The sequence below is a fragment of the Cnephaeus nilssonii genome, assembly GCF_951640355.1.
Source record: "Cnephaeus nilssonii genome assembly, chromosome: 5".
Taxonomy (NCBI): Eukaryota; Metazoa; Chordata; class Mammalia; order Chiroptera; family Vespertilionidae; genus Cnephaeus; species Cnephaeus nilssonii.
In genome coordinates this window covers 74,100,212-74,115,141 of record NC_137076.1, presented here as the reverse complement: position 1 = coordinate 74,115,141, position 14,930 = coordinate 74,100,212, and positions in this window count along the sequence as shown.

The following is a 14,930-nucleotide window of genomic DNA, read 5'->3' as shown; positions in this document are numbered from 1 at the left end:
AGGCACTCAATACTGTGAGGCGGAGCAGGTTTCCGGCGCCCACATGGACCGAGTGGAAGGGGCAGCAGGAGAGTTGGTCTCTCAGAGGCTCTTAGGCCAGAGGCTCCTTAGGACCTGGACCTCACTGAATGGCTTGGAGAGTGGGGCAGCCACCCCTGTCACTGACTGAGGGCTCGGTGCACAGCTTGGCGGGTGGTCAGAGGCTCCTCATCTGGACCCCAAGAGCTCTGTGAATGTAGATGGCACAGAGCTTTGCTGGGTGGGAGAGGGGACCTCAAGACTCTGTGGAAGTTCCGACCCAAGGCATCCCATAGTGGATACCTGAAACTCCTCCTTAGACATTGCTTCCTAGGGACTGCGAATACCCCCCCCCCCACCCCACCTCAAATCCTTTCATTGTCTTCTTCTTTACTTCCATTTGAGGGCGTATATCACCCCCTTCCAGGAGTGGTCCTCCTGAGGATGAGTTTCCTGGCTCCTCCCTCAGCATCTGGGCATTTAGTCCATCTCCAAAGGCTTGTCTCACAGGGTAGCAGATAGGGGTGAGGTGGGAGTGACCCTTCTAGAGTCTGGTACATGAGCTTTCCCATTTCATTGTACGGTTTCTGAGGCAGTTCCAGGGTCCAGGGTCCCCACAGTAGGTTGTTGATGACATCTGTGCTTGAGAGGACATCAGAGGCCCACGTCTGATAGGCCTAGGCTGGGCTGCATTCCTGGAGACTAGCCCTTCTTAGGGGCCACACTGTGAACTCCCTCCTGAGGTGCCCTACATCCAACCCATCCCCAATACGTCCTCCAGGAAGCCCTCAGGATTTTCTTTTCACTCTTAATGGCCTTGTTCCTAGGGGATCGCTATGTTGCTGAATCTCTATCATGCTGGGGCACCAAGTCACAGGCAGTTACAGGGCCTGGGAGCCCTCTCCAAGGTGGAGATAGTGGGAGCTGGGTCATGCCTCACCTGTGCCCTCGTGGCCTTCACTTGCTCCCTGCACATCCCACCAGGCATCTGTATTTCTGGGTATAACCAGCCTGCTCATCTCATGCATTCTTTATCCACTCAACAAATATGTATTGAGTACTTTCTGTATGCCACGGCCTATGCTGGAATCAAGAGATCCGTGGGGGCATGGGCTGTGTCTATTTTATTAATGTTTCCCCAGGACCCAACAGAGAGCCTGGCACACAGAAGGTATTAAAAAACATTTGCTACTAACAATATTATCACTACTATGGGAATTCTTATCTCAGCTCACCCCTTGGCCACAGCCCAGAGAAAGGCAGGGAGGGTATGAGGAGGCCTAGGACAGGGAAGACTTTAGCTCTTGCTGCCTTGGAGACCACACCCAGTGGCCCTGTCCTTCAGGAGAGCCCCAAGTGTATCAGGGCACTATGCCCAGGTACTCTGTGCCCGGCCAAGTCTGTCCAAGGTCAGAAGAAACCACAGTGCGTTTTCCTCAATGGGCTGGCAAATTCCAGCAGAAGCAGATGCCCTTGGGAGGTGGCCTTGAGGCTGAGCCTAGGGAAGGAGAGGGAAGGGCGGACAGGAACAACCTTAGGTTGAGGTTAAGGCCAACTCAGTGGACTGCCCAGCCTTCGGTGGGGGGTGGGGTGAAGTTGATGGAGCGGCCCTTGAGAATACCTTCCTGTGAGGTGCTAGGGGCTGGCCAGAGAACTCAGACCCTGACCTGCCCTGCCCTGCCCTGGCACAGTGGCCAAAAATCTCTGGGTGGAGTCTGCCCCATTCAGGGTCAACTACTAGGGGCCTCCTTGAAGGTCCAGCTCCTTCCTCCTGGACAATAGCCTGAATTCCAATGGGATTGGAATCCTTGTTGGGCTTCCCTCTTCATGGGTTGCCCAGTCCAATCCAGGCTCCCAGAGGGCAGCAAAAGAAGAATCTAAGAAGCCTCCATTATTGTGTGGCCTGTCTAACCCAGCTCCGGGTCCCGGGGCCTCTGGCCACCCAGGGATCTGCTCTCCAAGAGGCCTGCTGGTCAAGGCTAAGAACCTGTGAATCTGTGGGAGGGAGGGATCGGGGGCAGGGCTGTGCCAGCCTTCTACAGGGCTAGGACTTGGCCCTACAGCGATAGGGAGCCAAGGCAGGTCCTAGGCAGTGTTTGAGGGCCTCTGAAAGGCAATCAGGGGCATGGACACCAAACCACATCCAAAAGGAAGGTCTGGGGTGGTGTAGCCTGTGAGGCAGGCTGAGGGCTGCTGCCCCACATATCCTGGGATGACAGTCAGTCAAGGAGGCAACAAAGCTGGCTTTTGAGCTGTGCGTGTGCAACAGAACACACAAGGGAGGGTGTGCCTGTAACCAAGGGAGTTTCCAGGCTCTAGTGTTGTGCCATTTGATCCCTCAACAAACATTTATTGAGTGCTTGCTGTGTGTCTACCTGATGCGCGAGCCTTGGAATTGGGGTGGGGACTCCCCACACTGCCGCTGCCCTGCTTCCTCCAGGGACTGAGAGGCCAGAGGCTCTCAAGGGAGGCAGTCTCTGAGGGTCCCAACAGGGACAAAGCTGACTGTGACAAATGGAGCCTAGTTACTGGCCCTGAGCCAAATTCCAGGACCGACACAAACGCAGAACCAATTCCCACCAGGAAACTGCACCTTCGGGAGGACGAGTGACCACCCCAAGCTCACATAGCTTTTAAGAGGTTGATTTAAGCTTCTAAACCAGGTAAGACCTTGTGTTGGTGACTTTATACTATGCCCCTTGCACCGGGAACTAGACATGTCTCAGTCATCTGCAATCCCCAACAGCACCCCTGTCAGACCTGCTTTGTCGCTGTTTTCACAGAGAAAACCTGTCTGCTCTGGGACCCAACAAAGGGGCTGCCAGACAGCAGGGTGGAGGCTGGTTTACCCAGCTGTGCCCCAGGAGGCCCTGGCCCTGAGGCCTGAGGGTGGGGTGTTGGGAGGAGTGGCATCTCACACAAGGGGGTAGGCAGCAGGCAGGTGAGAGACAGAGGAGGCTCACCCCAGTCCAGGCAGGGAAGCGACAGAACAGGCAGTGATTGAGTGCTGTGCAACTGGGGGCTCAAGAGGCAGCTTTCACTGGCACTGTGATCTCCCCCGTACCTCAGTGGTACCCCCATCCTTACCCCTACTCCTCTTTCAGGCTAGAGGGGGTAGGCCAAGCATGTCAGACTCGAAGGCTAACACGGGCCAAATAAACAAGGTTTAAGTTTATGTGGGCCGCAAAAAAAACAAAAGCTTCAATTTTCATGGAAATGTAGGTTTATTTCGATAGAGACATGATGAATACAAAGGGCTGAAATAAATGAGTCATCGTTAACATAAAATAATAGAACATTTTAATAAAAATTAATATTTTTTCTTAAACATTAACTTACCAGACACTGAATAACTGCACAAATTAATAAGTGTAATGCAAATAAACCTATTTTTCTTGTTCTCTGAAAGCGAAATATTTCCTGTAGCGCACACCAAACAAGTCAGTAGAAGACTAATGACATGGCCATCGGCTGCTAAAATATTTGCAGCTAGTATTAGTGGAGAGAAATGGTGCGCCTGTGCATAAGGCGCGTAAGAGAAATGAACACAACACGGTTATAGTAATCAGTCATTAGTGAACGTTGTAGTTCGTTATTAATAATTATATATAACAGGATATTGTAAAAATTAAGAAATTTTTATTAAAATGTTCCTTACATACCGTTATATTGGCTGGGCTGCAAAAATATTCGTTGTGGGCCACGTGTGACCCGCGGGCCGCATGTTTGACATGCTTGGTGTAGGCAGCCTGCTCTAGGTCACTCAGCCTCCTGTAGCCCCCAAATAGAAGTCCAACCCATTGGTTCTCAGGTTTCCAGCTTCCCCTGATAGTTGAAGGGTTCTAGCAGCCAGCCACTCTGGTCCCTGTGTAGAGAAGGTGTCTCGTTTTGCAGATCGCTCCTCCAGGTAGAGAAGCAAAGGGACCGGGGAGCAACTGGACTATGTGCTCATTCGGTGCCGTGGACACTCACAGTCCTGGCCTGACCATCACATGCTCTGGGTCAGGCAGGGGGCGGAACCCTGCTCTTCTCGGCCCCGGGAGAGAGACAAGTCTCTAGGTGCAGTTAAGGCTCTACCAAAAGCAGAGGGAAGGGGAAACAAGCATGGAATGCAGCACAGAAATCCAATTACCAAGGCCCCTCAGACACACACTGCTAATTGTCTATCAGCTTGGGAATGACTCCTGGCACAGCTTAGTCCTGCCCCAGTCCACATGTCTAGAGATACCTACATTCAGCAGCGGCCTGGCAAGGACACTCTTGTCTCCTGGCTGAGGAGCCTTTTCCTCTTCCTGACACCAGAGCTGACATCCAGGGCCACTCAGCGGGCTGGAGAAATCTAGGCCATTTCCATATTTCTAGGCTCTCAATAAAATGCAAATGGAGGAAATGTGAAAATAGTGTTTTCAGAATTATGGCATATGCACCAAAAACAAGCAAACAAACATCAAACAATCTAATTAAAAATTGAGCAGAGATCCTGAATAGTCACTTCTCCAAAGAGGACATACAGATGAACAATAGATATTTGTAAAGATGCTCACCATCAGTAATCATCAGAGAAATGCAAATTAAAACTATAGTAAAATATCACCTCACACCTGTCAGAATGGCTATTATCAATAATTCAGCAAACAACAAGTGTTGGCAAGGATGTGGAGAAAAGGTAACCCTTGTACTGTTGGTGAGACTACAGATTGGTACTACCACTATAGAAAGCAGTATGTAGTTACCTCAAAAAATTAAAAATAAAACTGCCTATGACCCAGTGATTCCACATCTGGAAATATATCCAAAGAAACCCAAAACACTAATTTGAAAGAATATATGCATTATGTTCATTAAAGCATTATTTACAATAGCCAAGATATGGAAGCAGCCCAAGTGCCCATCAGTAGATGAGTGGATAAAAAAGCAGTGGACATATATATAAGATGACATACTATTCAGCCATAAAAAAGAATGAAATCTTATCATTTGAGACAGCATGGAGGGACCTAGAGGGTATAATGCTAAGTGAAATAAGTCTACCAGAGAAATACAAATAGCATATGATTTCTCTTATATGTGGAATGTAAAGAACAAAAGAAATGAACAAACAAAACTGAAACAGACTTATAGATACAAAGAACTCACTGATGGTTTCCAGAAAGGAGTAGGGGTTGGGGGATTGGATGAAAAAGGTGAACTGGTTAATAACTACCAATTAACTTAAGATTGGTAGTTATAAAACGGTCATGGGGATGTAAAGTGCAGCATAGGTAATATAGTGAATAATATTGTAATAACTATGTATGGTGCCAGGTGGGAACAGGAAATATTGGGGGGAGCACTTAGTGAAGTATATGATTGTCTGACCACTGTGCTGTACACCTGAAACTAATACAAAATAATATTGAATGTAAACTGTAAAAAATAAAGATATTTATTTTAAATAAAAGGATATGAATCTGTACTATTGGAGTTTTCCTTTTTCGTATAGGAAGCCCTTTTTGAAGTTGTATTAACTCTTTTTCATTTTGTAGGAGAAAAGCACTGAAGCATTTGGCTCAGACATATCTAAGTTTGAATCCTAGTCCCACCACTGTATGAACTTGACACAGAACATTTCTGAGCCTGTTTCCTCAGTGAGATAATTCAGATAATACTAACTACTGGAATTGGTATAGTAAATCACAGCACCAAATAAATACACATTGGTTACTTAGAAATAGTAGCTATTATGATAATGGCTCATTCATTCAACAATATTAAAGGGTCTTTTAAAAACCAAGCACTATTTAAGGTACAGAGAATACGGCCAATTTCATGGAATCCTAGTGTTTGTGGAGACTATAGTCTTTTAAATTGTTGGTATTCAGGTTGAGTGGAGCTGGCAAAAAATAGACAAGAGTTTGTTTGAAGATCATTGGTTATCCCCTTAGTTTCCTTATGTTTCCTGACAAAATACCCTAATCTATAATAATAAAAGTATAATATGCTAATTAGACCAGACAGCCGAACGGCCTTCTGGACGACCTTCCAGACAAAGCTGCGGCAGCAGGGGCTGAGTCAAAGGTGGTTAGGGGTGATCAGGCAGGCAGGCAAGCAGTTAGGGGCAATCAGGCAGGCAGGCAGAGTGCTTAGGGGTGATCAGGCAGGCAGAGTGGTTAGGGGATATCAGGCAGGTAGGCAGAGAGGTTAGGGGCAATCAGGCAGGCAGGCAGAGTGGTTGGGGCAATCAGGCAGGCAAGCGGTTAGGAGCCAATGGTCCCAGATTGCAAGAGGGATGTCCAACTGCCGGTTTAGGCCCCATCCCACAGGGACGGGGCCTAAACCAGCAGTCAGACATCCCCTGAGGGGTCCCAGATTGCGAGAGGGTGCAGGCCGGGCTGAGGGACCCCCCCCCCATGCACGAATTTCATGCACTGGACCTCTAGTAAAATCATATAATCCCAACCTCTCTCACCTTGTAACATCAACATTAAGTGATGGTGTAGTCATTCCCCTGAATAGAGAAAGCCTTAGGGTGGGAGGGAGATGAACATGCAGCTGAAGGTAGAATAGTGGGTTATTTATTATCTTGGTGTGGAGTGGTTGTTATTGTTGCTATCGGTGTTGTAGTTGTTGTTTTCTAACCGTCTTGCCTGTTTGTGTTTAAAGTGATAGTTATACCATGCTGACGTTCTGCTTTGGAACAAATATTTTCAACACCTGTACCATTTTCATAAGTAGATAATTATCTCCCTACACCTGTTGGCTTGGTAGGGCAATAGAGCCAAAGCTGTTTCCTCTCACTGACCATTAGTACACAGCTCAATCTGCTGTTTTTATTCTTCCATAGCAGAAGGGTAAGTGTGCAAAGAGCTGGAAAGTGTGCTTTTTGGCAAGTAAGGAAAACAGAGGTTTAAATGCCCAATTTCCAAAAGAAAGCCTCACTCATCCTATATAATAAAAGCCCAGTGACCGAAACAGCAGAACGACCAGAGACAAGAACAACTGTGGCCCCTCGCCCCAGCCAGCCCTGCCCCCCAGCGGGGACCCCCACCCCAATCCGGGGCCCCCATCAGGGTAGGCTGGCCGACCCTCACCCATGCACAGGGTCTCTATCCTATATAATAAAAGGGTAATATGCAAATTGACCCTAACAGGACTGCTTGACCAGTCGCTATGAGGCACACTGACCACCTCTTGGTCCCTTCCCCGCTGCCCCCTGCTGTCAGGCTTTGATCGCCTGATGGCAAACGAGGAACCAGGGGTGGGGGACGTTGGGGGGCAGGGCTGGCTGCAGGCAGCCAGGGAAGATAGCCCTGATCACAGACCAGGCCTAGGGACCGTACCCATGTGTGAATTTCGTGTGCTGGGCCTCTAGTCTCATTGTAACTGATTGAAGTTGTATGAAATTTTATTTAGTAAAGAAGTGTCTGGGAATAGTCTGGGGCTAAATATAAAATGTATATAAATTTTAAGTAAATTAAACATTTAAGTATACAAAGGAAAGTTTGATAAAGTATATAATAAAAAACAACTCACATATTAAATGTATTTTTTCCCTGAATGGTGTTACTCTGTGTTTTTTACTTTTTATATACCTTTATGCCTTTATATATTCCAGGGTCACATTCCAACAACAATAAAGCATGCACAATCTTTATGATGAGAAAAAGATTGTAAAAATAGACAAAACTAATATATACATGACATCTTTATTTTTAGAAATTACTTTAAATTAATTTTATATGAGCCTTTAAAAAAAAAAATGTGGACCCACAAGGCTGGCTCAGGAACAGGCTGGGAACCAATCACCTGCTCTAGTTTCCCAACTAAAAGCATCAACTTCAAGCTTTTCTGCCAAAATCTGTGTATGACCTTTATCATATACATTTTAGATCTTATCTTTTTTACTTCAAAATGTTGAAAATAAAATAGTATATCCCAATTCCACCTGGAAAATGGTGATAATTGTCCATGAGAAAAGGAAAGCATAAAATAAATAGAATTAACATAATAACATTAAATTCCAGCCAAATACCATTTCTCATTCAAAGGTTCTGATCCTGAGGTTTGTTTACTTTTTGTTTAAAAAGGAAGTTTACCAAGAGTTTGAGGGGGTTAAAGATAACCTAGCACCACACTGCGAGTTTCTCTTTGTAATAACTAGAAATGCTAAATTAGGCTTGAAAAGTGTGAGTCTATATTAATCTTGAGGCCCTTGCACGCTGCCTGGGTGAATTGTCGCCCTCTCTTGCCCTCTGGCTGGGTGAATGGAATTCCTCCCTTCCACACTGACTGGGTTTGGCCGTCCACTGCCCAGTATTGCAAAAATTTATATCGGGTTCACTTGTGTTCTTTTGATTCACTGCTTGTCAGTGTTTGACGTACAGCATAGAAATTTTAAGAAAAATCTGAAGACTCTTCTAGCCACCCCCTGCCGGCCCTGGCTGTGGTCAGAGGAAGAAGCTGGGGTCCCCTCATCAGGCTGCCCAGCTTGAAGACAGCTTTCATTGGTCGTCCCCTCTGGGGCTCCACCACAGCTGCTGGTGCTGCTGGTACTGTGGGTGACGGGAGAGACCCTAGGGTCACGCTGGAGGGCTGGGCTCAGGGTGTCAGTCCTTAATTCTAGACTGCATCAGGGAGTTGTGGCCCATGCTTCCCTGCTCGCTGGGTGAATGGTGGTCCTCCTCTCTTGCATGCTGGCTGGGTGAATGGTGGTCGTCCTCTCTTGCATGCTGGCTAGGGGAATGGTGGTCCTCCTCTCTTGCATATTGGCTGGGTGAATGGTGGTCCTCCTCTCTTGCATGTTGGCTGGGTGAATGGTGGTCCTCCTCTCTTGTGTGCTGTCTGGGTGAATGATCGTCCTCCTCTCTTGCATGTTGGCTGGGTGAATGGTGGTCCTCCTCTCTTGCGTGCTGGCTGGGTGAATGGTGGTCCTCCCCTCTTGCATGTTGGCTGGGTGAATGGTGGTCCTCCCCTCTTGCATGTTGGCTGGGTGAATGGTGGTCCTCCCCTCTTGCATGTTGGCTGGGTGAATGGTCCTCCTCTCTTGCATGCTGGCTGGGTGAATGGTGGTCCTCCTCTCTTGCATGCTGGCTGGGTGAATGGTGGTCCTCCTCTCTTGCATGCTGGCTGGGTGAATGGTGGTCCTCCTCTCTTGCGTGCTGGCTGGGTGAATGGTGGTCCTCCTCTCTTGCGTGCTGGCTGGGTGAATGGTGGTCCTCCTCTCTTGCGTGCTGTCTGGGTGAATGATCGTCCTCCTCTCTTGTGTGCTGGCTGGGTGAATGGTGGTCCTCCTCTCTTGCATGTTGGCTGGGTGAATGATCGTCCTCCTCTCTTGCATGTTGGCTGGGTGAATGGTGGTCCTCCCCTCTTGCATGTTGGCTGGGTGAATGGTGGTCCTCCCCTCTTGCATGTTGGCTGGGTGAATGATCGTCCTCCTCTCTTGTGTGCTGGCTGGGTGAATGGTGGTCCTCCTCTCTTGCATGTTGGCTGGGTGAATGGTGGTCCTCCTCTCTTGCGTGCTGGCTGGGTGAATGGTGGTCCTCCTCTCTTGCGTGCTGTCTGGGTGAATGATCGTCCTCCTCTCTTGTGTGCTGACTGGGTGAATGGTGGTCCTCCTCTCTTGCATGCTGGCTGGGTGAATGGTGGTCCTCTCTTGCATGCTGGCTGGGTGAATGGTGGTCCTCCTCTCTTGCATGTTGGCTGGGTGAATGGTGGTCCTCCTCTCTTGCGTGCTGTCTGGGTGAATGATCGTCCTCCTCTCCTGCGTGCTGACTGGGTGAATGGTGGTCCTCCTCTCTTGTGTGCTGGCTGGGTGAATGGTGGTCCTCCTCTCTTGCATGCTGACTGGGTGAATGGTGGTCCTCCTCTCTTGCATGCTGACTGGGTGAATGGTGGTCATCCTCTCTTGTGTGCTGGCTGGGTGAGATGGTCGTTCTCACCTGCAGTCTGATTGGGAGAGTGGTGGTGCTCCCTTGCATGCTGCCTGGGAGAGTGGGTATATTTGACCCCTTCTGGCCTGAATCCGCCCTCCACCTCAAGCCTTCACCGCACTATTAGCTGTCTATGGGTTATGCATAGGCCTGAGTATTGAACAATGTTTGTGATATACATACAAAATGTATAGCCTCATTTGAATATAACTTCAAAGATTTATAGTCCGGGCTTTTTGGCCCCTCTCCTCAGGACGGACCTCCACAGAATCCACCCTGCATGAATTTCTCACCGGAATGGAAGAGGCCTCTGTCCTCTGCCTCTGAGGGATCGTGGGGACAATGAGACTGGGGGAGGCAGTGAAGCTTCCTCCGGAGTCCCGTTAGCATAGGTCTGTCTCCAGCCTGTCCTCCCAGCCCCATCCTTTCTCTCTCTTATGGCCACCCTCTCCCCTGCAGCACTGGCTCCTTTAGTCACCGATTGGTCTTGGTGAAGTTCCCTGCCCAGTGGTGCTCAGCACTGCCCAATGGTGCCTTTTCGTGGCTGAGTCACAGGTTGGCAGGGACTGTTTAGGCTGACCTCACCTCCGGACCTGGCTCTGGAACATCCCGGCTGTGACCACCTGGTATGAGTTGGCCGCCTGTGTTGCTGGGAGAGTGGAACAGAGCTGTGCCACCAGAGTGTAGCAGCTGCCAGCTGGCCCTGGGTCTGGGAATCCAGGTGCAGGGGGCCACGGGATTAGGGCAGAAAAAGCCAGATCCAGGCCTGTGGGGAGAAATGGGCTGGAGTAGGACCCATGAGTCAGCCTCATGTCCTGGGTGGCCATTTTCTTGGCCCCCAAGAATCTTCCAAATTCTTTCTCACTTACTTTCCCTTACAAGGCCAGGACCATAGCTGTGCAGACCAAGTGGTCGGGGCTGAACTCCACACACCCACATTTCTCACACGCACACACAATGGCAAGAGCATAGATGTAAGATGAGCCCCGCTGCGAGGATTCCTGATCGGATTGTGTGCTGCCTATGAGATCACCCTGTTTGTGAGAAGGTGGACTTGCCTAAGGATCAGAAGGGGACACACCCTTCCACACGAGAAGCCAGGATTGCTCCAACAGAATGTATAATGAGAACTTTTGTGTGCTGAGAGTTAAACAAGAATTGTCTCATCTCAGGGAAGAGGAAGGGGAAATGGTGGGTCTGGACCAGAGATGCATTGGGAAGGGCCCTGCCCAGAACTCTGGGACCAGCAGGCCCTGAGAAGTAGTTGTGTCTAGGATTAAGACAAGCTGATTACAAAGAGCTTCGATCCGGGGCATTAAAACGTGAAGCATTGTTGGCCCAGAGGAGGAGCACAAGCATTCTCCCTCAGAGAACCGTGACGTTCCAGAGCGAGAGGGATGGAGAGCTTCCACATCCCTGTGAAGATCTGTTTATTATCCTAACACCGAGACAACCTCTGCAAAGAAAATGGCAGGCCCATCTAATTTGTGAATGTAATAAACTTACTTCCACATTATGTTAAAATAGTTACCAACCTGGGGATTTTTCTAGGATTACAAGCTTGATATAACATTATAAAATCCATTGATTAATAGATTAAAAGGGAAAAAGGAAACTTGTGATCATCTTAGGAGGCATTTGATAGCCTCGCTGGTGCTGCTCAGTGGTTGAGCATGGACCTGTGAACCAGGAGGTCACAGTTCGATTCTCAGTTAGGGCACATGCCCAGGTTTTGGGCTCTATCCTTAGTAGGGGGTGTGCAGGAAGCAGCTGATCAATGATTCTCTATCATCATTGATGTTTCTATCTCTCCCTCTCCCGTCCTCTCTGAAATCAATAAATAAAAAAAGGCATTTGACAAAATTCAGTAGCCATTCACATTAAAAATTTGGAAAACCATGAAGAGAAGAAAATGTTCTTAATATTTTAAAAAACATACTGTTAACAAAAAGCCAGTATTGGATTTAACACTCTAAAATTCCCACTAACATAGGGATCCAAACAATGTCCCTTTCACTACTATTGTGCAGTATTGCTCTGGAGGTCCTTACTGGGATAATAAAGTGAGAGAGAAAAAAAGGATAAGTATAATAAGTAATAAAAAGAGTCAAAATGATCATTATTGGCAAATGATATTATAATTGTGCCTCCAGAAAACCCAGGAATGTCCAGAGAATCTCCATGCAGATTCCTAGAGCTCCTTCTCCATGCAGCTCACTCATCTTTGATACCCTGCTCCGCCTCAGCATCCTCTGTTTCTGATCTCTGTTTCTTCCTCCCAGTGAGACCGTTGCTTGGTTTGGGTTTCACTTCCCTCTGCCATAGTTTTGAAAGTGCACTAGACAAAGACCTTTACTGAATGTGAACTTCACCTTGTGTATTTCCTTTCCATCAAGGATGAAAGCTATTGTATGCCCGATGCCTGTAATCAGTTGCTATAAATCTTTTGTCTAGTTTTACCATTGCTTATGGTGGGGAAGTAAGTTTATGACCAATTCCTCAGTCATGATTGGAATCCAATAAAAGTCTGAAAGAAAAAAGGACAGGAAAACAAGGAGCCCTAATTCAGGATGTGGACCTGATGCTGCACATGCCCAAGAATCTGAGCTTTAGCTGGCTTATGATGGTAGGTTGTATCAGACTAATCCTCCTGCAAAAATAAAACAACCTATAAACATTGGACAAAATATATAAAACAACTATTGGAGAGCATTGGAGAACAACTGATAAGGTAAGAATTGAAGGATTATGATCCCTAAGGAAAGGGAATAGCCTGTAGTGAGTTCCACATTTACCCTGACATTTTCCTGGGGACATTCCTCACATTGTTATATGAGGGAATAAGGACCAAGGAGAAAGCATCCATCTTACTAGACTGAGGATAGAGGGTTTGAAGTTCAGGGATGCCAAAGAGGCTGGAACTTGGGGAGGAGGGGTGATTATAGAAAGAGGAAACAACAGAGAAGGAGCCCGATGACTGTATACACATTCCTCTGAATTTATTGGCCTAATTGTAAACAGCAACTTGGAGACTAAAGAACTGAGCAGAGATTTTAGCAGCTACAAAGTGCTTGGGAGACAAACTGGAATTCAAGTCCTGCTACAGTGGAGAGGCCTTGGTAAATATGCAGAGTTTTAGCTGAGACCTAAAGAGTCACACCCTAGGAGAGAGGGCCACATCTCAGAAATGAGTTATATGCTAGGACAAACACCCCCGCGCCCCCCGCGCCCAAGCTAAACTAGCTAAAATACAACATAAAACCAAGCCTCCACAGGAGGAAGGGGATCTATCACATCCTGCCTGCCAGAAGACCACTTAATCCTCCTTTTTCTGCGTGAAGATAACATCACCTAGAGCTTTACCAATTTTCACCAAATGTGTTTTATTCAATATAAAATTACTAGTGGCCCGGTGCACGGATTCGTGTACATTGAAAGGAAATTAACTAGAAGAAAGATTCGTGCAGTAATTATGTTACTGCAAAAAATTACATGTCAAAATAGTCTATATAATATGTAGTATTATAAAATTAAAATACAAAATATTTTAATATCGCTATTCACTCTCTATAATAGAAATGTCAAAGATGAAAGAAAATTAGTAAAATGTATATGAAAATAATATATAAATTGATTAATAATGAACAGTAACAACATGATATAAAAACAACATTGATAAAAACAATGATTGATAAATTTATTAATAAATAAACAACAACATGATATAACAACAACTAAGACATGATATAAAAATAACAAAAACATGATATAAAAACAACATTGATATAAACAATGACTGATAAATTGATTAAACGTATTCTAATATCTCCCTGTAAACCACATTAAGAGTAAAAACACTTTCAGAGTGCTTGACAGTCTTCAAACTCGAGAGAAAGTAACATATAACTGACCATGTCCGAAAACGAGTTCAGGTAGGAATATTTCTATTCTGTCTAGAGTTTGTCCTTGTGATTTATTAATAGTCATCGCAAATGCTGGCATCACGGGAAACTGTCTTCAAATTAGTTTAAATGGGAGGCCAGTATCAGACAGGGACAAATCAATTCTTAGAATCAGAACAACCTCTCCTGCAGATCCTATTAATGCTTCAGCTTCTATTGTGTTAGGTCGAAATCTTTTGATAGTAAATCTAGTACCATTACAAAGACCCCATTTACTATTAAAATTTCTCAGTAGCATGATGATTGCACTTGCTTTCAATTTTAATTTATGACATGGCATTCCCGAAGGAGTAATATTATTAAGAAATTCGATGGGAAAATTTCCCTTTTCGGCATCAACCATTGAATCGATGTACCAGCTGATTGGTTGCGTGCTATTGGCGTCAGTGAGAGCTTTATATGTATCAGCGTTTATTTTTAAATTGCCAGTACACATCATATGTACTGGCTGGTCGGTTGGACAGTCAGACAGATGTGTGGTTGGTCACTTAGCCTTTTATATATATAGATGAGACATGCTAAAAACCAGGACCAGCCCTTGCCGATGTGACTCAGGTGGCTCAGTTGGTTGAGCATTGTCCTATGTACCAAGAGGTCACCAATTCCATTTCCAGTCAGGGCACATCCTCTGTTGCAGGCTCAATCCCCAGTAGGGGGCATGCAGGAGGCAGTCGATCAATGGTTCTCTCTCATGGATGTTTCTATCTCCCCCTCTCCCTCTCTCTTCTTGTCTCTCTCTAAAAATTAATAAAAAACATATTTATCTGGAACAGCCCAATCTTTTACCTTTTTTAAAAAAATAATTATTATTTTATTGATTTCAGAGAGGAAGGGAGGGAGAGAGAGATAGAAACATTAATAATGAGAGAGAATCATTGATTAGCTGCCTTCTGCACACCCCCTACTGGGGATTGAGCTCACAACCTGGATATGTGCCCTTGACTGGAATCAAACCTGGGACCCTTCAGCTGCAGGCCAATGCTCCAACCACTAAGCCAAACCAGCTAGGGCTCTTTTACCCTTTGAGACAGCATAAAGGGAC